Source organism: Rhinoderma darwinii, chromosome 7, assembly GCF_050947455.1.
Source record: "Rhinoderma darwinii isolate aRhiDar2 chromosome 7, aRhiDar2.hap1, whole genome shotgun sequence".
NCBI classification, from domain to species: domain Eukaryota; kingdom Metazoa; phylum Chordata; class Amphibia; order Anura; family Rhinodermatidae; genus Rhinoderma; species Rhinoderma darwinii.
This window is the reverse complement of record NC_134693.1, coordinates 82,290,266-82,317,031: the sequence shown is the minus strand read 5'-3', so window position 1 is coordinate 82,317,031 and position 26,766 is coordinate 82,290,266. Positions and strand designations below refer to the sequence as shown.

At 42.4% G+C, this 26,766-nt stretch overlaps 1 protein-coding gene across 1 annotated transcript in view; it reads left to right on the top strand.

The window, feature by feature from the left end:
- Positions 1-23,435: 23,435 nt before the first annotated feature.
- Positions 23,436-26,766, top strand: part of EMP1 (epithelial membrane protein 1) — a 36,822-nt gene continuing 33,491 nt past the window's right edge. Inside the window, exon 1 of the mRNA XM_075832302.1 lies at positions 23,436-23,477. The gene's annotated coding sequence lies outside the window, so the exon portion shown is untranslated. The remainder of the gene's footprint in view (positions 23,478-26,766) is intronic.

Genomic DNA, 26,766 nt, shown 5'->3' with positions numbered 1-26,766 from the left:
TCCTGAAATCCATATATCCTGAGGTATTTTCTGCAAACACAGACAAGAATAATTGAAAAACCTACACAAACCTCGAACCAAAGCAATGGCATGAAAAGGGGTCCCTTAATACAAGCAGAAAACCAAAAGCGAACAACAAAGGGACATAGCCCTTAGAATGATAGTCAACTATATAATATAGAAAAATGAACAATCTTTATTTAGAAATGATACAACAAATATCACAGAATATAAAACACGAATGGACCACATAAGGAGATAAAGACAGTGCGGTCAGATGAAAAAGACCATAAACGTACAGAGTCAGCCAACCTAGGGAAGTCAAAAACCGCTCAAATGACCCACAGGGAAATGATCGTGCATGTGGAATGGCAATGCCCAGATGTATAGAGAAATGAGGAGAAAATGACTATGCATCTAATGAGGAATATCTATACATCAAATAGGTATGAGTGGGCTATAGAGAATCTCAGCACAAAACCAGGGCAGGGATGGTGAAGCAGGGTAAACCTGTAGTAGTACATAGAAAGACAGAAATAATTTCATGCAGCAAACCAAAATGTACACATACCCTGAGACATGGTGGGGAGCGGAACAGACGACCCAAAGGGAAGGATGAAAGATGCCTCGACGCGCGTTTCGCCAAGCAGACCGGCTTCGTCAGGAGGCTGAGTGACCTAAAACTAGGGGGGCTTATATGGGAATGAACTATGGTTGCCCTCAGCTGTGGCGGACGCAAATCGGTGCTGGACACGCCCACCAAGCGACACACACATCCCGGGATGCGCCGCACGTCAGATGACCGGGCGCCGCATGATGACCTCGGCTGAGAGTCACCATGACAACGTGGGACGCTAAGCGGCACTCCCGGATGTGGGTCGCACGGTGCATGCGCAATCCAGCGTCTGTGCACGCACCACAGCTAAGGGAACCAAGATTGACAGAAACAAGATACGCAAAAGAATGACAGGAGTGGGACTAATATGGTGAATGACCCGAAGGGATACAAATATCCAATAGATCAGAGTACGTACATGAGTATCAATCAGTGTCATACACTAATAGTATTATACAGCACATATAGTCATATATACAATTATGTTAATAACGATACATAGGAATGAATAAATAAATAAAGAACACAGTGTATGATAATGTGCAACATTTGATAAAAAATCCGAATGAATAAATATTTATAAATGTGATTCTAGACAGAAAATGTGTGCCAACATAATCGTGAGAAATGAAAAATAAAACATATAAGGAAATAATAAACATGTAAAGAAAAACATGTGCATAAACAATAGACATGTGCATAATAATAGTGCATAAATACAATTTCTATTTACTTGTATTTTTTGTTTTACAGAGTGTTCATAGTTTTGAGTGGGACTACCTTTACATATACCCTACTGGATTGGTGAAGATACTGTGACTATCATCTAGATTTCCTGTGATCAACGAAGATCTAGATACAACTGTCTGTTATATGTTTATTGTACAAGCATTATTTTTATTATTTTTATTTATATTTATTATTTTCTATGTTTTATTTTATTTCATATTTATTATTTATTTTTACTTATTATTTGTATACATACATCATTATATATTTATATATATTTTTTTATATATATATTTTTTTAGTTTCAGACATATGTGTCTATTTTCTATATAGCGTATATTTATAATTCGATACTATGGTTTGTTATTTGTTTGTCGTTCTTTGCATAATTATTATTTCTTTTATTTTATGTATATATTGTATATAAATTTTTTGTATGCTCACTATATCTATATATAATATATCTTATTTTATATGTTATTGGGTGTCATTATCTTTATATATTGTTTATATGTCCATATCTTATTTTCTATATTTTATATTATTTTTTCATATTTATATTTATTATAATGAATTTTGCACTACATTTATTATACTTCAGCATTATATTTTTATATTTTATATATGTATTTTTGTCATCTTTAGCACTCCATTTTTCTCACTACATCTCATGCCCCTATTACATAATATTATACATTAATTCTTGGGTCATCTTACTTGTTGTCACTTTTTTATTATTTTTCATTTTTTAATTATCATTTATTTATTATTATTGTTTATTATTTTTATTCATTGTATTTATGCACTATTATTATGCACATGTCTATTGTTTATGCACATGTTTTTCTTTAAATGTTTATTATTTCCTTATATGTTTCATTTTTTATTTCTTACGATTATGTTGGCACACATTTTCTGTCTAGAATCACAATTATAAATATTTATTCATTCAGATTTTTTATCAAATGTTGCACATTATCATACACTGTGTTCTTTATTTATTTATTCATTCCTATGTATCGTTATTAACATAATTGTATATATGACTATATGCGCTGTATAATACTATTAGTGTATGACACTGATTGATACTCATGTACGTACTCTGATCTATTGGATATTTGTATCCCTTCGGGTCATTCACCATATTAGTCCCACTCCTGTCATTCTTTTGCGTATCTTGTTTCTGTCAATCTTGGTTCCCTTAGCTGTGGTGCGTGCACAGACGCTGGATTGCGCATGCGCCGTGCGACCCACATCCGGGAGTGCCGCTTAGCGTCCCACGTTGTCATGGTGACTCTCAGCCGAGGTCATCATGCGGCGCCGGGTCATCTGACGTGTGGCGCATCCCGGGATGTGTGTGTCGCTTGGTGGGCGTGTCCAGCGCCGATTTGCGTCCGCCACAGCTGAGGGCAACCATAGTTCATTCCCATATAAGCCCCCCTAGTTTTAGGTCACTCAGCCTCCTGACGAAGCCGGTCTGCTTGGCGAAACGCGCGTCGAGGCATCTTTCATCCTTCCCTTTGGGTCGTCTGTTCCGCTCCCCACCATGTCTCAGGGTATGTGTACATTTTGGTTTGCTGCATGACATTATTTCTGTCTTTCTATGTACTACTACAGGTTTACCCTGCTTCACCATCCCTGCCCTGGTTTTGTGCTGAGATTCTCTATAGCCCACTCATACCTATTTGATGTATAGATATTCCTCATTAGATGCATAGTCATTTTCTCCTCATTTCTCTATACATCTGGGCATTGCCATTCCACATGCACGATCATTTCCCTGTGGGTCATTTGAGCGGTTTTTTACTTCCCTAGGTTGGCTGACTCTGTACGTTTATGGTCTTTTTCATCTGACCGCACTGTCTTTATCTCCTTATGTGGTCAATTCGTGTTTTATATTCTGTGATATTTGTTGTATCATTTCTAAATAAAGATTGTTCATTTTTCTATATTATATAGTTGACTATCATTCTAAGGGCTATGTCCCTTTGTTGTTCGCTTTTGGTTGTCTACTTGTATTAAGGGACCCCTTTTCATGCCATTGCTTTGGTTCGAGGTTTGTGTAGGTTTTTCAATTATTCTTGTCTGTGTTTGCAGAAAATACCTCAGGATATATGGATTTCAGGAAACGAGATAAGGATTGGATAATACGACTTGGTACCATATTTGGAGAAAATCCAGTAGTAACTACAGAGAGTAGTAATACTAAGGGCTTGAAGCTTAAAATTCGTGATCTTTTAAAAAAACGTATTAAAGTCTGGTGGAACAAAGCAGCGTTAGAAAATTATCTACAGAAAGATATTTTACCTCGAGGTCTACGTCTGCAGGATTTCCCAACCTTAGATTCTGAGGACCCCTCATTTGTATCCAAATGGGAGGAATCCCTTACAAAATGCTCCCGCACGCTCATTGAACTGCTCATTGGAGCAGATCGCAGAACCCTTGATTCCTTGGAAAAGGAGATTGATCTCCTTAAAGAAAAAAAAAACATCAGTCCCTTACTAAAGAAGAGATCGATAATTTTGATAAAAAACTTGAGGAAGAATTGGTCAAGTGGGAAAGAGAGATACAAGATCTTAAAATTAGGAAATTCCAACGAGATCTGAGCGATTTCCAGTCCAATAAAGTTTATCGCTGGCACACTAAAAGGGATAGAACACGCTCCTTTTCCCGCTCTGTATCCTCTACTTCTCTGTTATCTGAAGAAGAATGTGGCGGTTTTTTAGACAGACCACAGGCCGCAGGAGATGGAGACCCACTGTCCAACTCCAGAACACCGGCAGTAAAAAGAAAGACCAGGGAGGTGTTCAACAGGGACAAGAGAAACAGGAGGCTCTAAAGGTAATTAATCTTTCCACGCATATTTTATCACCATCACAAACAGATGTTTTAGAAAGAGGTTTATCTTTTTCCCCCACTGGGAAATTTGATATTTTCACCACTGTTAAAGATTTGGCCCTGTTCTCTAGGAAGCTCATATTTAAGAAACACTTCAATAGAACTGACCATACAGTTCCTATTGGTTCTTTGGCCGAACAACAGGCTTTTGATGCCTTACTATCGCTTCTGGAGGAACAGGACGAAAGGGTAGACCCCCGCCTACCCATGCATCTGTGTCGCCGCTCCCAACATTTTCCCCCTTTCGCGCTGTGTCCATCAGTGGATATCTTCTTTAAATTGGTCAAGAAAGATCTAGAGGGTATTGTAGATAATAGACTGTCCTGCAATCTCAACTATAATCAAAGACAGGCAATTATTGAACTCAAACAACTTAGGGATGTGGTTATCAAACCAGCCGATAAGGGGGGTAATGTTGTGATCTGGCCGGCACGGATGTATGAGAGTGAAGCTTTCCGACAATTGGAGATGAGACACTGCTATCAGCGGTTACCATCTGACCCTACCCAGACCTTTAAAAACGAATTGGATACCCTATTACAAAGGGGTGTAGACGAATCGATTATAAATTTGAAATTGAAGGAGGGACTTTCGGTTGACTTTCCTATTAAACCAACATTCTACTTATTGCCAAAAGTGCATAAGAATGCCACCAATCCCCCAGGTCGTCCGATCGTATCGGGGATTGGAGGCCTCTGTGAAAACATCTGCAGATTCATAGACTTCTTTCTGCAAAAATGTGTGGAAACTTTACCATCCTATATTAGGGACACCACAGATATGCTACAGCGCCTAAATGGGCTGCATCTTGATAGCGATATGGTCCTTGTTACATGTGACGTGGAGTCCCTGTATACGTCTATATGCCATGACCACGGGATGCGAGCTTCGAGATATTTTCTTCAGATGACCAATCATGACCCGGATCTGATTGAGTTTATTTTATGTCTTCTCAACTATGCTTTGACTCATAATTTCTTTACGTTTAAGGACCGCCTCTTCCTGCAGCTCCAGGGTACGGCAATGGGGGCGACTTGTGCGCCCTCATATGCCAATCTATTCCTGGGTCTGTGGGAGAGGGACATTGTCCAACAGACTCCGGGTCACGATGGGATACTCCTGTGGTCACGGTATATAGATGATATTCTGTTCATCTGGCAGGGCTCCACGTTGCAGCTTGAATCATTCCTTAATTCCCTTAATGTTAACGATTTCAACATAAAATTGACGTGGAAATTTAGTCAGACCTGCGTGGAATTTTTGGATATTTGTATTACAAAGGATGATACTGGATCCATCTCTACTGACATCTATAGGAAAAAAACCTCTACCAATGCCCTCCTTCATGCCTCTTCTGCACATTATCCAAAGGTTAAGAAGGCCATACCAGTGGGTCAGTTTTTAAGGGCAAGGCGTATCTGCTCCAGTGACAGTAACTTTGAGCGTCAAGCATCTGACATGACAGCTAGGTTTAGAAACCGTGGCTATAACCAGAGAGACATCACCAGGGGCTATCTTAGAGCAAAACATTCAATCCGAGATGGACTTCTGGTAAGTAAGCCAAAAAAGAAACATACAGATCAAAACGTCAGATTCATTACCACCTTTAACCCACAATGGACTGAGATCCGCGACATTTTACAAAAACACTGGAGGGTATTACTTACTAATCATGACCTGGCAAGTGTCGTGCCTAGTTATCCCTCCATCACTTGGAGGAGATCTAAGAACTTAAGGGATCTTTTAACATCCAGTCACTATGTTCCCAGCGCTCCTCTTAATCCTTTCGGCAGTCGTGGTCCCCCTTGGGGTTCTTATAATTGTGGGAATTGTTCCGCGTGTAAATACATCCCACATGCCTTCAAGTTCTACAGTTCTGACAGAGGCAAAGACTACAAGATCGTTTATCATATCACATGCAATACAGTGGCTGTGATTTATTTCGCTATTTGCCTATGTGACCTCATCTACATTGGCATGACCAGTAGACCCTTGAAGGTACGTGTGTTAGAACACGTTAACAAAATCAAATCGGCCGCTAGCATTAGTGATTTTGATAAACTTCAACCTGTAGCCCGTCATTTCCGCGAGCACCACTCCTGTAATCCCAGGGGTTTTGAGGTTCGTGGCATAGATAAGATCTCCTTGGGGTACAGAGGTGGTGATATACGGTCGGCTCTTCTGAGAAGGGAGATGAAATGGATCACGCTTCTTAATACCACGGCACCATTTGGTTTAAATGAGGCCACTAGCTTTAAGCCCTTTCTATAAATTACAGCTATGCGTGAATTTTAATTTTCTAGGGTGGCTTTTCTGTTCTGTTTTTATTTACTTGTATTTTTTGTTTTACAGAGTGTTCATAGTTTTGAGTGGCACTACCTTTACATATAGCCTACTGGATTGGTGAAGATACTGTGACTATCATCTAGATTTCCTGTGATCAACGAAGATCTAGATACAACTGTCTGTTATATGTTTATTGTACAAGCATTATTTTTATTATTTTTATTTATATTTATTATTTTCCATGTTTTATTTTATTTCATATTTATTATTTATTTTTACTTATTATTTGTATACATACATCATTATATATTTATATATATTTTTTTATATATATATTTTTTTAGTTTCAGACATATGTGTCTATTTTCTATATAGCGTATATTTATAATTCGATACTATGGTTTGTTATTTGTTTGTCGTTCTTTGCATAATTATTATTTCTTTTATTTTATGTATATATTGTATATAAATTTTTTGTATGCTCACTATATCTATATATACTGTATCTTATTTTATATGTTATTGGGTGTCATTATCTTTATATATTGTTTATATGTCCATATCTTATTTTCTATATTTTATATTATTTTTTCATATTTATATTTATTATAATGAATTTTGCACTACATTTATTATACTTCAGCATTATATTTTTATATTTTATATATGTATTTTTGTCATCTTTAGCACTCCATTTTTCTCACTACATCTCATGCCCCTATTACATAATATTATACATTAATTCTTGGGTCATCTTACTTGTTGTCACTTTTTTATTATTTTTCATTTTTTATTTATCATTTATTTATTATTATTGTTTATTATTTTTATTCATTGTATTTATGCACTATTATTATGCACATGTCTATTGTTTATGCACATGTTTTTCTTTACATGTTTATTATTTCCTTATATGTTTTATTTTTTATTTCTCAAGATTATGTTGGCACACATTTTCTGTCTAGAATCACATTTATAAATATTTATTCATTCAGATTTTTTATCAAATGTTGCACATTATCATACACTGTGTTCTTTATTTATTTATTTATTCATTCCTATGTATCGTTATTAACATAATTGTATATATGACTATATGCGCTGTATAATACTATTAGTGTATGACACTGATTGATACTCATGTACGTACTCTGATCTATTGGATATTTGTATCCCTTCGGGTCATTCACCATATTAGTCCCACTCCTGTCATTCTTTTGCGTATCTTGTTTCTGTCAATCTTGGTTCCCTTAGCTGTGGTGCGTGCACAGACGCTGGATTGCGCATGCGCCGTGCGACCCACATCCGGGAGTGCCGCTTAGTGTCCCACGTTGTCATGGTGACTCTCAGCCGAGGTCATCATGCGGCGCCGGGTCATCTGACGTGCGGCGCATCCCGGGATATGTGTGTCGCTTGGTGGGCGTGTCCAGCGCCGATTTGCGTCCGCCACAGCTGAGGGCAACCATAGTTCATTCCCATATAAGCCCCCCTAGTTTTAGGTCACTCAGCCTCCTGACGAAGCCGGTCTGCTTGGCGAAACGCGCGTCGAGGCATCTTTCATCCTTCCCTTTGGGTCGTCTGTTCCGCTCCCCACCATGTCTCAGGGTATGTGTACATTTTGGTTTGCTGCATGACATTATTTCTGTCTTTCTATGTACTACTACAGGTTTACCCTGCTTCACCATCCCTGCCCTGGTTTTGTGCTGAGATTCTCTATAGCCCACTCATACCTATTTAATGTATAGATATTCCTCATTAGATGCATAGTCATTTTCTCCTCATTTCTCTATACATCTGGGCATTGCCATTCCACATGCACGATCATTTCCCTGTGGGTCATTTGAGCGGTTTTTGACTTCCCTAGGTTGGCTGACTCTGTACGTTTATGGTCTTTTTCATCTGACCGCACTGTCTTTATCTCCTTATGTGGTCCATTCGTGTTTTATATTCTGTGATATTTGTTGTATCATTTCTAAATAAAGATTGTTCATTTTTCTATATTATATTGTTGACTATCATTCTAAGGGCTATGTCCCTTTGTTGTTCGCTTTTGGTTGTCTAAAAGGATATGATGAACTGGTTTGGAGCACATCTTTTTTATCAAAAAATCGCAAGAAACCAAAGCAAGACAAGCTGAGGAATCTCAAACTGTTCTCTATGCTCTGAACAACGGAACGGACACGGAGTGACAACGGAAAGCACACGGAAGTCATAACGGACACACGGATCAATTTTAAACGGACGTGAAAACTATCAAGGATGTGTGCATGAGGCCTCAGTGTGTATATATGTATGCCTCTGTGTGTGTGTTTATATATGTGTGGGAATAGTTATCAGAATGTGATATCTGTGGTATTACATAGGACTGCAGGTAACATCTACTACATTATCTGTACTCAGAGAGTTATCACTGTGTTATCTGTGGTGTTACATAGGACTGCAGGTAACATCTACTACATTATCTGTACCGGGAGAGTTATCGCTGTGTGTTATCTGTGATGTTACATAGGACTGCAGGTAACATCTACTACATTATCTGTACTCAGAGAGTTATCACTGTGTGTTATCTGTGGTGTTACATAGGACTGCAAGTGACATATACTACATTATCTGTACTCAGAGAGTTATCACTGTGTGGTATCTGTGATGTTACATAGGACTGTAGGTAGTGCTGGGCGATTTTGCAAAAAAATTAAATCCAGATTTTTTTCAACACTTTAGGCGATTTCCGATTTGAATCTCGATTTTCTTATTTTTTTCTGTTTATTTAACTGTAATACCAAGAGATATTCAACCTCCACAAAAAAAAATACTAAAAAGTTATCAAAATGCCAGACATTCCTCCAAATGGTATTGATAAAAACGACATCTTTCCACGTACAAAAAGACGCCTTACACAGTTCTGTACACAGACATAAAAAAAAGTTACGGGGGTCACAATATGGCAAACATTTTTTTAAAGGTACTAAAACATAACAAAATCAATATCAATTTGGAACCATCATGACCTGCAGAATAAAGGTAATGTGTCATTTTCACCAAACTTCGAACACCGTTAAAACGAAACCCATATGAAAAATGGCGGAACTGTTGTTTTTTTCCAATTCCACCCCATTCTGACTTTTTTTCAAATTTCCGAGTACATCGCACATAATATTAAATAGTACCATTAAAAAGTACAACTAGTCCCATAGAAATTAAGCCCTCATATGGCTGTGTCAACGAAAAAATAAAAGAGCTATGAATTTTTGAATGCAGGGAGGAAAAAACAAAAGCATAAAAACCAAAATGAGTCTGGTCCTGAAAGGGTTAAGGCCGGATTCACACGACACATGATTGGACAGTGAAAAACGGTCCGTGTGTCAGCCGGATTTCCCGGCACGATCACGGTACATGTGAACAGGACTCCTGGCATCATAGTCATTTAGGCTACAGTCACATGACGGAGAAAATTAAATGGCCATTAAATACTGATCAATTGTCAGTTTTTCATGTCCATCTTGCATCAGTGTGTCTCCAAATTCTCATCCATTTCCAGTCCGTCTGTCCATTTTTTAAGGGCCATTTGCCATCCGTTTTTCATGGCCGTTAAAAGAAAAAAAAAGAAAAAAGGATGAATTTAATTTGTCAGGGTATTTTTTTTGTCAATCCGCTGAAAACACCGCCGTGCCCATGTAGATAGTGCTGCAATGTCCCTGTAGATAGTGCCACTGTGCCCACATAGTGCCCACATATAGTGACATAGTGCCACAGTGCCCATATATAGTGACAGTGCCACACTGCCCACATATAGTGACAGTGCCAACATATTGACAGTGCCGCAGTACCCACATGTAGTGACAGTGCACACATATAGTGATCGCACCCCCACCCCCTTGTAGATCGCAGCACCACCACCCTCAGTTGTAGATCGCACCCACACCCCCCCTTGTAGATCGCAGCAGCACCCCCTCCTTTGTAGATCACACCCCCACATGTGGATCGCAGCCCCACCCCCCCTTTTAGATCACACCCCCCTTCCTTGTAGATAACACCACCGTAGCTGCCACAAGGAGCTGTATCCCCGGCCAGAGGTTGCTGATGTTTTGGCCGGGGTTTCAGCTCCTAGTGGAAGCTACAGTGGCGCTATCAACAAGGTGGGGGAGAGAGTTGTGGTGCGATCTACAAGGGGGGGTGGTGCGATCTACAAGGGAGTATGGTGGTGATGCGTTCTGAAAGGGGGGTGCTGATGTGATCTACAAGAGGGGGTAGTGATGCAATCTGTAAACAGGGTTGGTGATGCGATCTGCAAGGGGTGGTGGTGGTGCGATCTGCAAGGGGGGGTGCGATCTGCAAGGGGTTGCAATCGACAGCGGGCGGTATATACAGGGCGGTGTGGCTATATACTAGTAGGTTCTGCTTCCCCACCAAACTGCTGTACCATACTGTATCATTTTGTTCAATACAGAACAGCAGTTCCATGGGGAAGCAGAGACAGAATGGGGCGGACTAGGCAGGAGACGAGGCGGAGCTTCCTCCTGCAGCACAGCGCCACTAAAGATTAAACGATTCTGTTAAAAAGCAGCCTTGAGGGCATGTTAAGCAAATTAATTTGATTAATCACCCAGCCCTAACAGCTGGTAATGTCTACTACATTATCTGTACTAAGAGAGTTATCACTGTGTGTTATGTGCCCCAGGCGCAACTACGATGTAGGGAAGGGGGCAGCCAGTCCCAACCTCTCAGGGCCCCCTGCCGCCCGGGACATTACATTTATGGGCCAGGCAGCAGCGGCCCTTTTGTGCCCCGGTGCTAGCGACTGCCACATTCAATTTTATCTGCTAAAGCGGTGCAGCTCCCTGCTCCGTCATCACTACGCTACAGGCCATATTAGGCATATCACGCCAGCCTATGCAATGGTCTCAGAGCAGGGAACAGGGCTAGGTAAGTACATTTATATTCTTTCTACAAGGGGGGCTGTGTGGCACCATCTACAGGATGGCTGTGTGGCACTATCTACAGGGGGGCTGTGTGGTACCATCTACAGGGGGTCTGTGTGGCACCATCTATAGGGGGCTGTGTGGCACCATTTGCAAGGGGTCTGTGTGGCACCATTTACAATGGGGGCTATGTGGCACAATCTGCAAGGGGGCTGTGTGGCACCATCTACAAGGGAGGCCTGTGTGGCACCATCTATAAGGGGACTGTGTGGCACTACAAGGGAGCGCTGTGTGGCACTGTCTGCAAGGGGGCACTGTGTGGCATCTTCTACAAGTGGGGGTTGTATGGCACCATCTACAAAGGGAGGGCTGTGTGGCATAATCTACAGGGGGGCTGTGTGGCACCATTCTGCAGGGGGATCTGTGGCACTATCTACAAGGGGGCTGTGTGGCACCATCGGCAAGGGGGGCTGTGTGGTACCATCTACAAGGGGGGCTGTGTGGACTCGTCTACAAGGGGTCTGTGTGGCACCATCCACAAGAGAGGGCTGTGTAGAATCATCTATAGGGGGGCTGTGTGTCACCATCTGCAGGGGTCTGTGTGGCACATCTACAAGGGGGGCTGTAGGTGGCACCGTCTGCAAGAGAGGGCTGTGTGGCATCGTCTACAAGGGAGGGCTATGCGCATCATCTACAGGGGGGCTTTGTGGTACCATCTGCAGGGGGCTGTGTACCACTATCTACAAGGGGGCTGTGTGTGGCACCATCTACAAGGGAGGGCTGTGTAGCACATCTATAAGGGGGGCTGTGTACAAGGGAGGGCGGTGTGGCACCGTCTGCAAGGGAGCGCTGTGTGGCATCGTCTTCAAGTGGGGGCTGCATGGCACCATCTACATGGGAGGGCTGTATGGCATCATCTACAGGGGGCTGTGTGGCGCCATCTGCAGGGGGCTGTGTGGCGCCATCTGCAGGGGGCTGTGTGGCACCATCTGCAGGGGGGCTGTGTGGCACCATCTTCAGGGGGCTGTGTGGCACCATCTACAAGGGAGGCTGTGTGGCACTATCTACAATGTGACTGTGTGACACCATCTACAAGGGGAGCTGTGTGGCACCATCTACAAGGGGGCTGTGTAGCACCATCTACAAGGGGGGGCTGTGTGGCACCATCTACAAGGGGGCTGTGTGACACCATCTACAAGGGGGTGCTGTGTGGCACCATCTACAAGGGGGCTGTGTGGCACCATCTACAAGGGGGGGCTGTGTGGCACCATCTACAATGGGGGCTGTGTGGCCTTGTCTGCAAGGGGGGCTGTGTGGCACCATCCACAAGCAGGGCTGTGTGGCATCATCTACAGGGGGGGCTGTGTGTGGCACCATCTGCAGGGTGTGCTGTGTTCACCATCTTCTCAAGTGGGGGCTGTGTGTGGCATTGTCTGCAAGGGAGAGCTGTGTGACATCATCTACATGGGAGGGCTTTGTGGCATCACCTACAGGGGGGCTGTGTGGCACTATCTACAAGTGGGGCTGTGTGGCACCATCTACAAGGGGGGTACCATCCACAAAAACAAAAGTGGGGCCTAAAAAAATGGGTTTTGCTAATTGTGTTAAAAATTTTTGAAAACTGCTATTAAACTTATGCCTTATAACGTCCTAAAAAAAAAAAAAGTTATGCCTACATAAAGAAGGCATATGGTAAACCTTTTTCAAAGCTCTGTGGATCCACTTTGACTTAATCAGCACTGCACTTAGAAAGTCATTCAGGCGCACGTAGGAGCCGCTGTCAGCCAATCCGTCAGTGCGGCTCACTCACGGATTTAGCTTAGAACAGCTTTCTGCAGCTTCTATGTACTGTGATACATAGAAGCTGCAGAAGTGAAACAGTGCCTTTTCGTTTTTAAAATAAAAATCTATACAAAAGTAGTCTTTATCCCCAAATAAATGCATTTCCATATTAATAAAAAAAAAAAAAAAAGATCCCAAATGTTTCCACAGCCTTAATAGGCTATGTACACCTTTGAACCCCAAAGTGTATTTTTTAACAAGACAATGTTTACATGATTTAAAGCAGCTTTTAATGTTACCTTAAAAAATTATTTTACTTTTTAAGATACAGCTTCTATGTATCCTATATAAAGAGAAGCTGAATCATTCTGTCAAAGTTAATTCTGTCAGGTCACCAGGACTGATGCCTCGACTGAAAGCTAGTCCTGCGTGTCTCTGGCACGCAGGATCCAGCTGATAAAAACTACACGCAGGACCAGCTATCAGTCGAGCAGTCCTGCTGACCTGACGGAATCGGCATTGGCGGAGCGATGCAGCTTCTATGTATACAGGATACATAGAAGCTGTGTCTTTAAAAGTAAAACAAAATTTTTATTAAAGTCAATTTAAAAGTTGCATTAAATCACCTAAAACTGTGATTTATCAAAAAATTGGGTTCAAAGGTGTACATAGCCTTTAAACAAAAGCCATAGACAAAACTGATATTTTGTGTTATGTGCAGGACCCTAATGGGTGGTTTATGACACAATGATACATAAAAAAACCACAAAGTATTGCTGTGTTATGCATTGCCCGCTCAGGCCTTGTATATAATCAGTTTTACATATCGTGTTCCTTAAGGCTATGTGCACACGACCTCTTTTCAGACGTAATGGAGGCGTTTTACGCCTCGAATTACGCCTGAAAAAACGCCCCTAATACGCCTACAAACATCTGTCCATTGCTTTCAATGGGAATTACGATGTTCTGTTCCCACGAGCCTTTATTTAACGCTTCGCTGTCAAAAAACGGAGAGTAAAAGGACGCTCCGTAAAAAGAAGTAGCATGTCACTTCTTGAGCCGTTTTTTAGAGCTGATTTTCCATTGATCACTATGAAAAAAGCCTCAAAAAATGCCTCAAAAGAAGCCTCAAAAGAAGCCTCAAAAGAAGCTCCAAATTAAAAGAAGCTTCATTTTCAGCTTCAAAAACGCCTAAAAATTAGAGGCTGTTTTCTCTGAAATCAGCTCCGTATTTTTCAGACGTTTTTTGTTAAGCGTGTGAACATACCCTTAAACCTAAACCGTATTTAAGTGACCTGCCGACTATGTAATACATGGGTGTGCCCAGTCTGCCAGAGTCAGAACCAGTCCTTGTTAGCTGTTCCATGCTGATGAAGGACCCCCATCTATGATGTTAAAATGCCCCAATAAGGCAAATGGAAAGTATTTGTCATCATGAGACAACATCTTTAGAAGTTATACAATATGCTACTAAGTCATCAAGGAGTGAACAGTTTCTGTAGTGTTTTTCAAAGAATTCTTGACTTTCCGGTGGATCACCAAGGACTTAATAGTATCTCACTGGGTCAGCAATCTCTGAAAAGTATCCCAGTTGTTTACTGGGACTTCATGGTCGTACAAACTTGAAAATTATTCAATGGGTCACTACAGATGAGATATTAGTTTACAAGGTCACCTGGAACAGAACTTATGTCGCTGGATGCTTACGGACTGACACTTGGATGTAGAATAATTAGCCACTGAAAATGTTGACACTAGGAAATTATGGACTCCTGAAGGAGTCAGATATTTTACCTTCATGCATACGCAAGATCCATTTATACTTCTATGTTAAGCAATTGAAAGTTAAATAGTAACATATTACGTGCTTTCTAATCACGTATTGATTTAAAAGAGATTCCATATGTTTTTCCTTTTTCTTTAGTCTTGTGTCGATGTGTAATGCGTACCCTGCCTTTAGTGAGCTTTAAGATTCTTTTCTCTAGTTTTTATGAAAAGTGGTTTATTATTATTATTACTATCTTCATAATTATCATCGACATCTTCAAAGATGAAATTCATATCATTAACCGCTCATGCTTTACACATGAGCTGTGGCCCATCCTGAGTGATAATTTTTTTCTAAAGATGGTAAAGTTAGTAGAGGTGAGAATGGGTGTGATTTTTGTATTTATTTTTATGGTGTTTTATATCTAAAATGACTCACTCATTGTGGTGAATTCGGCCTACATATGAAAATTATTCTGAGGGCTCTCATGGGCCCTATTATGTTTGGGCCTTGTTATTGTGTCATCTGAGCCCATTGGAGGATCTTATTGTTCTTCTTTAGGCTAGTCTGACTCCTCATACATGTCTTGCTGTTTAAAAACGATCTGTCTTTACAAATTAATATGACAAAGTAATACAAATTTTCTATATGCTCATTAATACTATGGAATACGTGGTCTGTATCTTTCTGTTTTGTATTTGACTAAGTTTTAAATCTCCTTCCACACTGGCTTATTTCTACGTCTTTCATTTTCCATTGGAATACAATAAATATACGTTCAATAATTCTCTGAATATTCACTGCTTGTCTTAACGTTTAAAATTGAATTCAATAGTAAATCATTAAAAGCTTGGCACTACTGCCATAAAGATCTGAACACAGGTGTTGGCACACACATCAAGAACCTTCGACAGAGTATCCAGAGTTGTATTGGCTCAATGTTGTTGTTGCCAAACGATACTTGTCACAGCGATAGCAAATACTAATCTGATCTGTTTGCCACCAATCAATGAAGTTTCCCCTATTTAATTTTCCACTTTAAATTTCAATTCTATTTGTAATGTTTAAATTTTTTGCAATATTTGATAATCTGTCAAATCCTTGTCTACAGAAACAGCAAAATGTTAATGAAATAAAGCTTTGTCAAGTCTATAAAAAGACACTTAGGCCTTATTCACACGAACATGTCATACGTCCGTGATACGCGCGTGATTTTCACGCGCGTCGCACGGACCTATGTTAGTGAATGGGGCCGTTCAGACTGTCAGTGACTTTCACGCAGCGTATGTGCGCTGCGTAAAACTCATGACATGTCCTATACTTGCCCGTGTTTAGCGCAGCACGCACCCATTGAAGTCAATGGGTGCGTGCAAATTGCGCACGACACACAGAAGCACTTCCGGGTGACGCGCGTGATTCGCGCTACAGCTGGTAAAGAAGAGAAGGGAAACATAAGATCCCCTCCTTCTTTTGTCGTCACATAAAAAGGGAGTGTCATAATGATGCCGGCTGCGTGAAAATCACGCAGCCACGCACCATATACACGTCACAGTGAGCGTTTTTGCGCATGCAAAACGGACACGTTCGTGTGAATAAGGCCTTAGGCTGGGTTCACACAGAGTTTGGAACTTTGAGGGTATGTTCACACGGCCAAATTTCAGACGTATACGAGGCGTATTATGCCTCGTTTTACGTCTGAAAATAGGGCTACAATACGTCGGCAAACATCTGCCCATACATTTGAATGGGTTTGCCGACGTACTGTGCAGACGACCTGTTATTTACGCGTCGTCGTTTGACAGCTGTCAAACGACGACGCGTAAAAATACAGCCTCGTCAAAAGAAGTGCAGGACACTTCTTTGGACGTTTTTGGAGCTGTTTTCTCATAGACTCCAATGAAAACAGCTCCAAAAACGGACGTAAAAAACGCAGCGAAAACGGCGCGAAAAACGCAGCGAAAAATGCGAGTTGGTCAAAAAACTTCTGAAAAGCAGGGTCTGTTTTTCCTTGAAAACAGCTCTGGATTTTCAGACGTTTTTGTTGACTACGTGTGAACATACCCTGAGACAGATTTTACTCTGCCTGCATGTCGATTTTCACTACGTCTTTCGCTGCGTTTTTTGCCAGCGGCCATTGAGCGCCTCAGGAAAAAACCGCAGTGAAATATGCTTTGGGTATGTGCACACGCTAGCTTCCTTTTACATCTGAAAAGACAGACTGTTTTCAGGAGAAAACAGCTGCGTCGTTTCAGACGTAAAAGCTCCTCCTCGCTTTATGCGAGCCGTCTTTGACACCCGTAATCTTGAGCTGCTCTTCATTGACTTCAATGAAGAACGGCTCAAATTATGTTGCAAAGAAGTGTCCTGCTGTCAAACGACGACGCGTAAATGACAGGTCGTCGGCACAGTACGTCGGCAAACCCATTCAAATGAATGGGCAGATGTTTGCCGACGTATTGGAGCCCTATTTTCAGACGTAAAACGAGGCATAATACGCCTCGTTTACATCTGAAAATAGGTCGTGTGAACCCAGCCTTTCTCTGCCTCCCATTGATGTCAATGGGATGTCAGAAACGTAAACGCTCAAAGATAGGGTATGTCGCCTTTGTTTCCCGCGAGACGGTTTTTCCGCTCGTGGGAAAAAAACGCCTCCGCCTCCCATTGAAATCAATGGGAGGCATTTTCGGTCGTTCCCGTGTCAAAAAAGTGTCAAAAAACTCCGGGTGAACTGGCCCTTAATTTGTTTTTCTCCCGGATTACAATAAAACGCAACACAATAATGATGATCCTTCTTTTTATTTTATTTGCCAGGCTTTTTGTACTGTCTCCACTGAATTCACAGTACCCTACCAGCCAGGATTACCCTATAATCCTTGCTTAACTACTTTGACATAAAAGAACCTTATACTTGCTCTCACCACACCCAATATTATTCATGACTGGGATGAAATATACAATACAGGGACAGTTCTCTTACCTACCAAAGACATGTGAATCATTATCTCAAATAAGCCTAAACCTCTGTAAATTAGTTATTTTGCTCTTATGTAGCCTTACATCATTATAACAACAACTGTTTTTTATGGAAAATGTCACTGTGCGCATAGTAGAGATATTTATATTAGCTCAAATCTATATTTTCAGTGCAATGTATATTTACATATCTCGCTTCTAGTGCATTTAAACATATGTTGAGGGGAACTATAACCTTGTAGAATATACTGTAATGATATGCTTCAAACCCTGCCCAATAAAGCCATGACTTCCATGTCCCTAAAACCTAATGAAGGCTGTAACACCCATGGCCACAGGCCGTCGGGATTACTCACCTCCCGACGCCCGCAGCCATGGATCTGTGAGTGCTGGCTCGCATCTCCTCCTTACGAGACGCCAGCGCTCACTCCCACTTAATTTTGCGGTGTCCCATAGGGTGCGCGCGCACGCTCGTGCCCGGCCTCAAAGGGGCAGCGTGTGCATATGAATTTAATATGTAATTAGCCCATACTCACCCTGGACTATATGAAGGGCCCTGCCCCTTCCCTCATTGCCTGAGCGTTGTTGTGTTTACCTGTGTTAGTCTTTGCAAATGGTCCCTTAGTGTTTTCCAGTTCCCAGTGTTCCCGTACCTGCTACCTGTATCCTATATCCCGTGCTACCTTGTTCCTGTGCGATTGGGAGTTGGAGTTGTGTTATGCTATAGAGAGTTGGAGTTGTGTTGTGCCATATACTACATGCTACACCACACCTGGTGTCTCCCTGCTGCAAAGGTCCCATCCGAGCCTACCATCGCTACTGTCTGAAGTTACCACAAGTAACCTTATTCGAACTATAGACTTTGACTTGGTATCCTGTTAGCCTGCTGCTATCTTGCCCAGTGGGTCCATGTACCCATCGTGACAGTATGATCATGCCATGGACCCCGCTGGTCAACCCAAGACCATGTCGACATCTCAAACCATGCAAGCAACTCTGTGAGATCTTCGTTCATGACAGGACCAACTGTACTCCATTGCACAGCTCCTTGTCCGGTTACCTCGGCTGACCCTTCTGAAACACCTCCTGTCAGTACAAGTGCTGATCCCCGATTCTCGCTACCACTACTGCCGCATTACAACGGAGACGCGAGTACCTGCAGGGGATTTCTCCATCAGTGCCAGATCCACTTCTCTCTACATGCCAGAGCGTTCCCATCTGATGGCGCCAGGATCGCCTTCATCATTTCTCTGCTCACTGGCAAGGCCCTTACATGAGTGAACCCTTTCTGGGAACGACAAGGACTAGAGACCCGTGACTTTCAGGGGTTCCTATGGACATTTCGCACTTTGTTTGAGGAGCCTGGACGAGTCTCGTCGACAACTGCCTCACTGCTGAACCTTCGCCAGGGAGACAACTCCGTGGGCGAGTATGCCATTTAATTCTGTTCCTTGGCAGGTGAGCTGCCCTGGAACAATGAGGCCTTTGTGGCTACATTCGGGCAGAGACTGTCTGAGATCAGGGTCGAACTGGCCCCTCATGATCTGCCATCTACCCTGGATGACCTCATTTTGCTTGCTGCCCTGGTTGACATGAGGTTCCGGGAACGATCCCAAGAGATTCGTCGGGAGAGAGGACTCCATAGGCTGGCTCCCACTTTCCAGCAGTCCCTGCTGCCCTCACCAGGTGGGCCACCTGAGGAGCCTATGCAGGTGGACCGGCTTAAGTTATCCATCCAGGAGAAACAGCACAGATGCACTTTGGGACTTTGTCTGTATTGCGGCCTCGGAGGCCATGTCTTGTGTCTGTGTCCTCAGAAGCAAAAAACTCCAACGCCTAGGATTAGTTGGGGAGACAACCCTAGGCGATACAGCACTGGATAAAAAACTCCCTTCTAAACTGTCCATTCCTGTGACTATAATGTCCGGTGAGAAGACCCACCGGGCCTCTGCCTATCTGGACTCTGGGTCCGCAGCCAGTTTTATCCACAAAGACCTAGTGGATCTCCTCCAGTTGCCCACAACCTTCCTGAAGAGGCCATTGATCGTCGCCTCGTTGAATAGACTACCTCTGCCAGACACAATTGTAGCTGTGACCAAGCCGCTGAGGCACCGAGTGGGAGCCCTTCATTCCGAGCTCATCTAGTTTCTTGTTCTACCCAAGGCCGTCAACCTTGTGCTGATCGGCCTGCCCTGGCTCTGACTACATGCCCCAGTTCTGGACTGGAATTCTGGAGAGGTTCTCCAGTTGGGTCCCAAGTGCTTCAACCGCTGCCTGGGGCAGATCCATTCGGTCCAGCCTCCTCGGCCTCAGTCATTGGCAAGATTGCCTTCTCGTTATTCTCTGTTCTCGGATGTCTTTAGCAAGAAGGAGGCGGAGATACTGCCTCAACACCAGGCCTATGACTGTCCTATTGAGCTGATGCGTCCCTTCCCCGTGGTAGGGTATAGACTCTCTCCTTGCCAGAGACTTAGTCTATGTCGGCCTATATTAAGGAGAAATTGGAGAGGGTTTTCATACAAAGATCCTCCTCCCCGGCTGGGGCCAGGTTCTTCCCCTAAAAAATAAAGACAGATCTCTGTGACCCTGCATCGACTACCGGGGTCTCAACCAAATCACGGTCAAAAATAGACATCCATTGCCACATTGCCATTGATTTCAGAACTTGTTGACCGCATACAAGGAGCCAAGATTTTTTTCTAAACTACACCTGCGTGGGGCTTATAACCTAATCCAGATTCCCTGGGGTGATGAATGGAAGATGGCATTTAACACCAGAGACAGGCACTATGAATACCCGGTGATGCCCTTCGGCCTGTGTAACGCTCCCGTGGTCTTCCAAGAATTTGTCAATGACATCTTCCGGGATCTCCTCTGTGTTTGTGTTGTGGTCTATCTCGATGACATCTTAATATTTTTCCCAGACCCAAGTTCTGCTGCGATTGTGGGGGAATCGCCTGTATGCTAAGCTGGAGAAGTGCATATTTGAGAGGAATACTCTACCCTTCCTGGGTTACATAACCAAGGTCTCAAGATGGATCCAGAGAAAGTAAAGGCTGTCTAGGAATGGCCACGTCCTCAAGGTTTACAGCGTTTCTTGGGATTTTCCAATTTCTACCGGCAGTTCATGCCAAGCTTCTCCTCACTGACAGCTCCCATCTCTACCCTCACCAAGAAAGGCATGAACGCCAAGGTGTGGACTCCAGAAGCTGAATCTGCATGTAATAGCCTGAAGAGTGCCTTCACGTCAGCCTCTACCCTCCATCATCCTGATGTATCTCGACAATTTTCATTGGAGGTGGACACCTCCTTGGTTGGTGCTGGCGCACTTCTGTTCCAAAGAGGTCCCAAAGGCAAGGCAGTGGTATGTGGCTCTTATTCTAAGCTTTTCTCTATTGAAAACTACTCGATTGGGGATTGGGAGTTACTGGCCATCAAATTAGCTCTGGATGAGTGGAGACATCTAATAGAGGGAGCAGCTCATCCCATCCTGGTATTTACCTCACAAGAACCTCACCTATCTCCAGACGGTTCAATGGCTGAACCCCCGTCAAGCCAGGAGGTTGCTGTTCTTTGCCCGGTTCCAGTTTGAGCTCCACTACCCCCGGCCGACAAAAATGTGAAGGTCGATGCCTTTTCTAGGTCGCTCGAGACAGAGGACACCATGGAGTCTCCACAAAATATTATTGATCCGTGAGCATTATCTCTGTCAATCCTCTGCAAGTTAGAGACATTCCTCTGGGGAGGACTTTTGTGCACCTGGCAGACAGAGGGAGAGTCCTCCGCTGAGGACACAGCTCCAAACTGGCAGGTCACGCGGGTGCCTGTAAGACCCGAGACCTGATTGCCCATCATTTCTGGTGCCCCACGCTGCCCATATTATGGACTTTGTTTAGTCCTGCATGGTGTGCGCGGCTTACGAGGTTGCTCACTCTGTACCTACTGGCCTGCTCCAGCCACTGCCTGTGCCCAATGCTCCCTGGCAGCATATAGCAATGGACTTTGTTACGGACCTGCCTCCCTCTGCTGGATGCAGTACGGTCTGGGTGGTGGTGGACCAATTTTCGAAGATGGCTCATTTTGTTCTGCTGACCGGCCTACCTTCTGCTTCTCCACTGGCCAACCTCTTCATCCAACACATCTTCCGCCTGCATGGCTTACCTCGGCATATCGTGTCTGATCGAAGGGTTCAGTTCACCTCAAAGTTCTGGAGAGCCCTCTGTAAACTCTTCGAAATAAAGTTTGACTTTTCCTCAACCTACCATCCCCAGTCCAATGGTCTGGTCGAGAGGATCAATCAGATCATTGAGGGCTACCTACGACACTTCATCTCCAGGAAGCATAATGACTGGTTGCAGCTTCTTCCTTGGGCCAAGTTCTCGTATAATAACCATACAAGCGAGTCCACAAGTCCACAAGAACCACACCATTCTTCATCGTCTACGGCCAACACCCACAAATTCCTCTCCCGATATCCGTTACGTCCAAGGTGCCGGCAGTCCCCCCATTGAAATAAACATGTATGCTTGGCTGAGTGTGCATGTCTATGGTGAAGTCAGGAGAATTTTGTTTGTTATGTGAAACTGTGTATATATATACTTTAGCATTAAAGGGGTTGTCTGGGGTTATATTGATTTCTTAGGACTGGGAATAAGTGGTCACATTATTACAAATTGTATGATAAATTCTTCTCCTTATATATGCTTGCTCAGCTCCCCCTTCATTGGCCACGACTACATGTAAACATTACATCTGCGACTCAGCCCGTAACATTGCACACCCATACACTTTATAGCTCTGTGCTGTGGCCACATGAGCTTTTCAGGTGGCTGCTAATAGTAATAGGTCTGGAGCTGTCCAAATACAGCCAATCTATTTGAAGAAGCACCATGTGGCCGCTGCATGGAGCTGTCCTCTATACAATGTACGGATGGAAGGGAATTTATAAGCTGATACCCCAGGCTGCAATGGAAGAGGAATTTTAGTATAGAAATTAGAACGTTTTTTGTATGTATTACCATGACCACTTATGGCCAATGCCTAAGAATGAATATTTTCCTACAATCTTAGGTGTTACTACTCCAGACTACTCGCAATATTACCACATAGTTACCCACACCTCGATTTTTTTCTGTGTTTGTAAACAAATCCGTTTCCCAGGGATTTTTTGTGCAACATTGTGAATGTTTTAGTCATTCATTTTCTTTCCACCTTAAAATGTAACTGTGACTCATGCTGCACAGAAGGTACTGTAGTACATATTTTCTGCCTCCTACCATACCTTGCAACCGTACAGCTGCCAAAAACAGGGTGTAACTGAATTTTGTAGCTGAATTCTTTCCTTGCTATTCCTTTGCATGTATGTTCCAATAAAAACCTCACACAGGCACCTCCCTAATTGCATCACAGAGAACCTATAACTACTTGTGAAATATTTCTATGCAAGTATTGCCATTCACACTAAAAGTGAGCAAGGACTTCTGGAAACAGACAAAACTCTACGGTAAGCTTTCCTTCATGTTGAGAAAGATGCATTCAGGCTTTGGCTATGTCATTACAGATCAGTCATTTCTCTGAGCAAAGCAAAAAATTAAATAGAACATTTTGTTATAGTTATCACTGACTATTAACAGTTAACATTTGTTGAATATATTGCAACATAAACACTCGTTCCAGATCTGTATATTTATATCTAAAGTGTGAAATTGTTAGACTTTTGCTTTTTCCTGTTTGTGATTTATTTTATTTGTCTGGATTATTGCGTTTTTTTTATTGTTCATTTTATTGTTCATTGTTGGAACTATTAGGGTAGTCCTGAAAAACGGCTGAAAAATCGGAAGCAGAATGCCTACAAACATCTGCCCCTTGATTTCAATGGGAAATACGGCGTTCTGTTCTGACGGGGTGTTTTTTTACGTCTCATTTTCAGAAAAAGGCGCGTAAAAACAAGGCAGCGAAAAAGCAGTGCATTTCACTTCTTGAGCCGTTTTTGGAGCCGTTTTTCATTGACTCTATAGAAAAACAGCTCCAGAAATGCCTGGATGATTTAATGCATAAAAACAGGTTCTGTTTATACCTTGTAAATGCTTAAAAATGCTGAATATTACAATGGACAGCCCAAAGGAAAACGTATGTTCACACCGTTTTTTGGCAAGCAGAAATCTGCCTCGAAATCTGCCTCAGGATTTTTTAGGCAGATTTTGAAAAGCGTTTTTTACGCTCCTTTTGACAATTTTTTTAAGGCGTATTTTAGTCCTTTCTTTTTATTAAGCAAATGCAAAATCTTTAGCTGGTTTTTGATTGATTTCAATGGTGGTTTAAAGGCGGAAACCGCTTTAAGACAGGACTTGACACTTTTTTTTTTCTGTGAGCTGTCAAAAATCATGCTGGAAAGAAAATGCCTCTACCTCTCATTGAAATGAATGCTAGGAGATAAGGGGCGGTATTTCAGTGCTAATTCTGACACAGTTTCCGTCTGAATATTTGCGGGAAAAAATAATATTACGATTTGTAAAAATGTGTATGATTTAGCAGTTTCTAATGTTTATGGTGCCTTGGAGAATTACTCCTTGATTGATTTTATCATATACATGCTGTTGTATGAAGATGCAGAAAAATATATAAACTATACTATAACAACAGTCTCAGGCATATCACTGCATGTCACTACAGTCAAATAACAGCAAGTGGTGTCACTGTCACTTGAATATGTCCCATTTAGTTCAACCTTGAAAGGAATCTCTAACTATCTCTAAGAGACCATTACCTTCTATCCTATGTATATTTATCCTCATTATGACAGGACCTCTCATCTAGAAAACCATTACTTTATATCCTATGTATATTGGCCCTCATTATGAGAGGACTTCTCCTTAAAAAGACCATTACTTTATATCCTATGTATATTGGCCCTCATTATGAGAAGACTCCCTCCGCTAGAATACCATTTTTCTCTGCATATTAGTGTGGTCCTCACAAAGAGGTCTCACTGTAAATATAGTTTTTGTCAATACATCGGGTCTTGTTACTGCAGATAAAATTGCCACTACCAAGTTACATTCTGCAGCTTAATACTAGGAAAGCTGCTCCGGTTCAAGCATTACATAGGGCATTCCATAATTTGACTATTCTAACTGTAAAGAACCCTTTCCTATATTTAGGTTTGAATCGCCTTTCCTCAACACGCAATGATGGTCCCTTGGTCCTTTGTACAGTTCCTGGAATTAATAAATCATGTGCTAGTTTTTTGTATTGACCACACACAGGAATTTCTGGGTCCCATTACCGGGGGTGGGCAACGGAAAGTGTGGCACTCATGTTTGTACGTTATGCGCATTAACTGATTTTGGTGCTGATGTCAATTACAGTGAACGAAACCATGGAGCAGGCAGTGAACGGTTAATGCTCTGGATTTTGATCTATTTAGCCAAAACGTATACGATTGTATCGCATACAGTGGGATACGTTGCCCGGGGAATGGCCATGGGCAAACTCCTTAAGTCACTGTCCATGAACAGGGCTGGAGCCTTCTACTAGCGCTCTGCCCAGGGACTGTGGTGCTGTTCCTGATGTCCATATAGGTAAAGTGACGTCCGAAGTTTTGCAAAGCCTGAGTACACGGCCGGAGCGTCGGCAACGCTCTGGCCAGGGATTCCAGCCTTGGAGAATCCCCAGATGTCATGTCCTTCTCTTGTTCTGTTTTTCCCAGTTTTATTTCATTTAATGTATATGCAGTAATACTACTACTGCGGCCTAGGTGCATTACTACATTCTTACCCAGGCGGCCAGCTTATCAGTGTCTTTCGGTAATATTTTACGATCAAGTTAAGTTAACACAGGTCCTTGTGCTGGGTTTAGCCCATTATGAGTGAGTACCATTTATAATGACTCTTAATTTTCTGTCCCTTAACCAATTCTTTACCAGTCTACATACATGATCTCCTAGTCACTGCCTCTGTGGCTTCAATACAAGGCGGTTGTGTGGTACAGTATCAAATGCTATTGCAAAACCAAGATCAGCTGCATTACCAACATCCTGATTTGCACTTACCTCCTCTTAGAAACTGAGAATATTGTTTAGGCAGGACCTGCTTTTCATGAATCATTGCCGGTTATCTGTTATTAGATTATTAATTGCTATGTAATTTTGCAACTCATCCCTTAGGCTGAGTTCACACGGAGTTTTTTTCAGGCAGATTCAGTATTTCACAGCGTTTTTCGCTCGCGCCCATTGAGCGCCATGCGCAAAAACGCCGCGAAGTACGCTTTCTCTGCCTCCCATTGATGTCAATGGGAAGTCAGAGGTGTAAACGCCCGAAGAATGGGCATGTTGCTTCATTTTCCCGCAAGCGTTTTTTACCGCTCGCGGGAAAAAACTTGTCCACCTCCCTTTGAAATCAATGGGAGGCATTTTCGGCCGTTTTTTGGCGCGTTTTCCGACGCAGTTACCGCATCAAAAAACCATGTCAAAAAACTCTGTGTGAACTGGGCCTTAGAATACCATCAAATATGTCACCCGTTCCACTTTTGTACCCTTTATAAAAATTGGTACAACATCAGTCATCCTCCAATCCTGTGGCACTGACCACAAGTGAAGGTTTTGTTACCTGCTCCTAATTTTAGAGTTTGAAACCTTTTTTATGACATGTATCACCTAAACAATTATCTTCCTAACAAAAACTAGGCCACATAATGTTTTTTTAAAATAAGTATTTAAGGGGTATTCCCAACTTAGTAATTTATGGCATATCCACAGAATATACCATAAATGTCTGATAGATGCTTTGGGACCC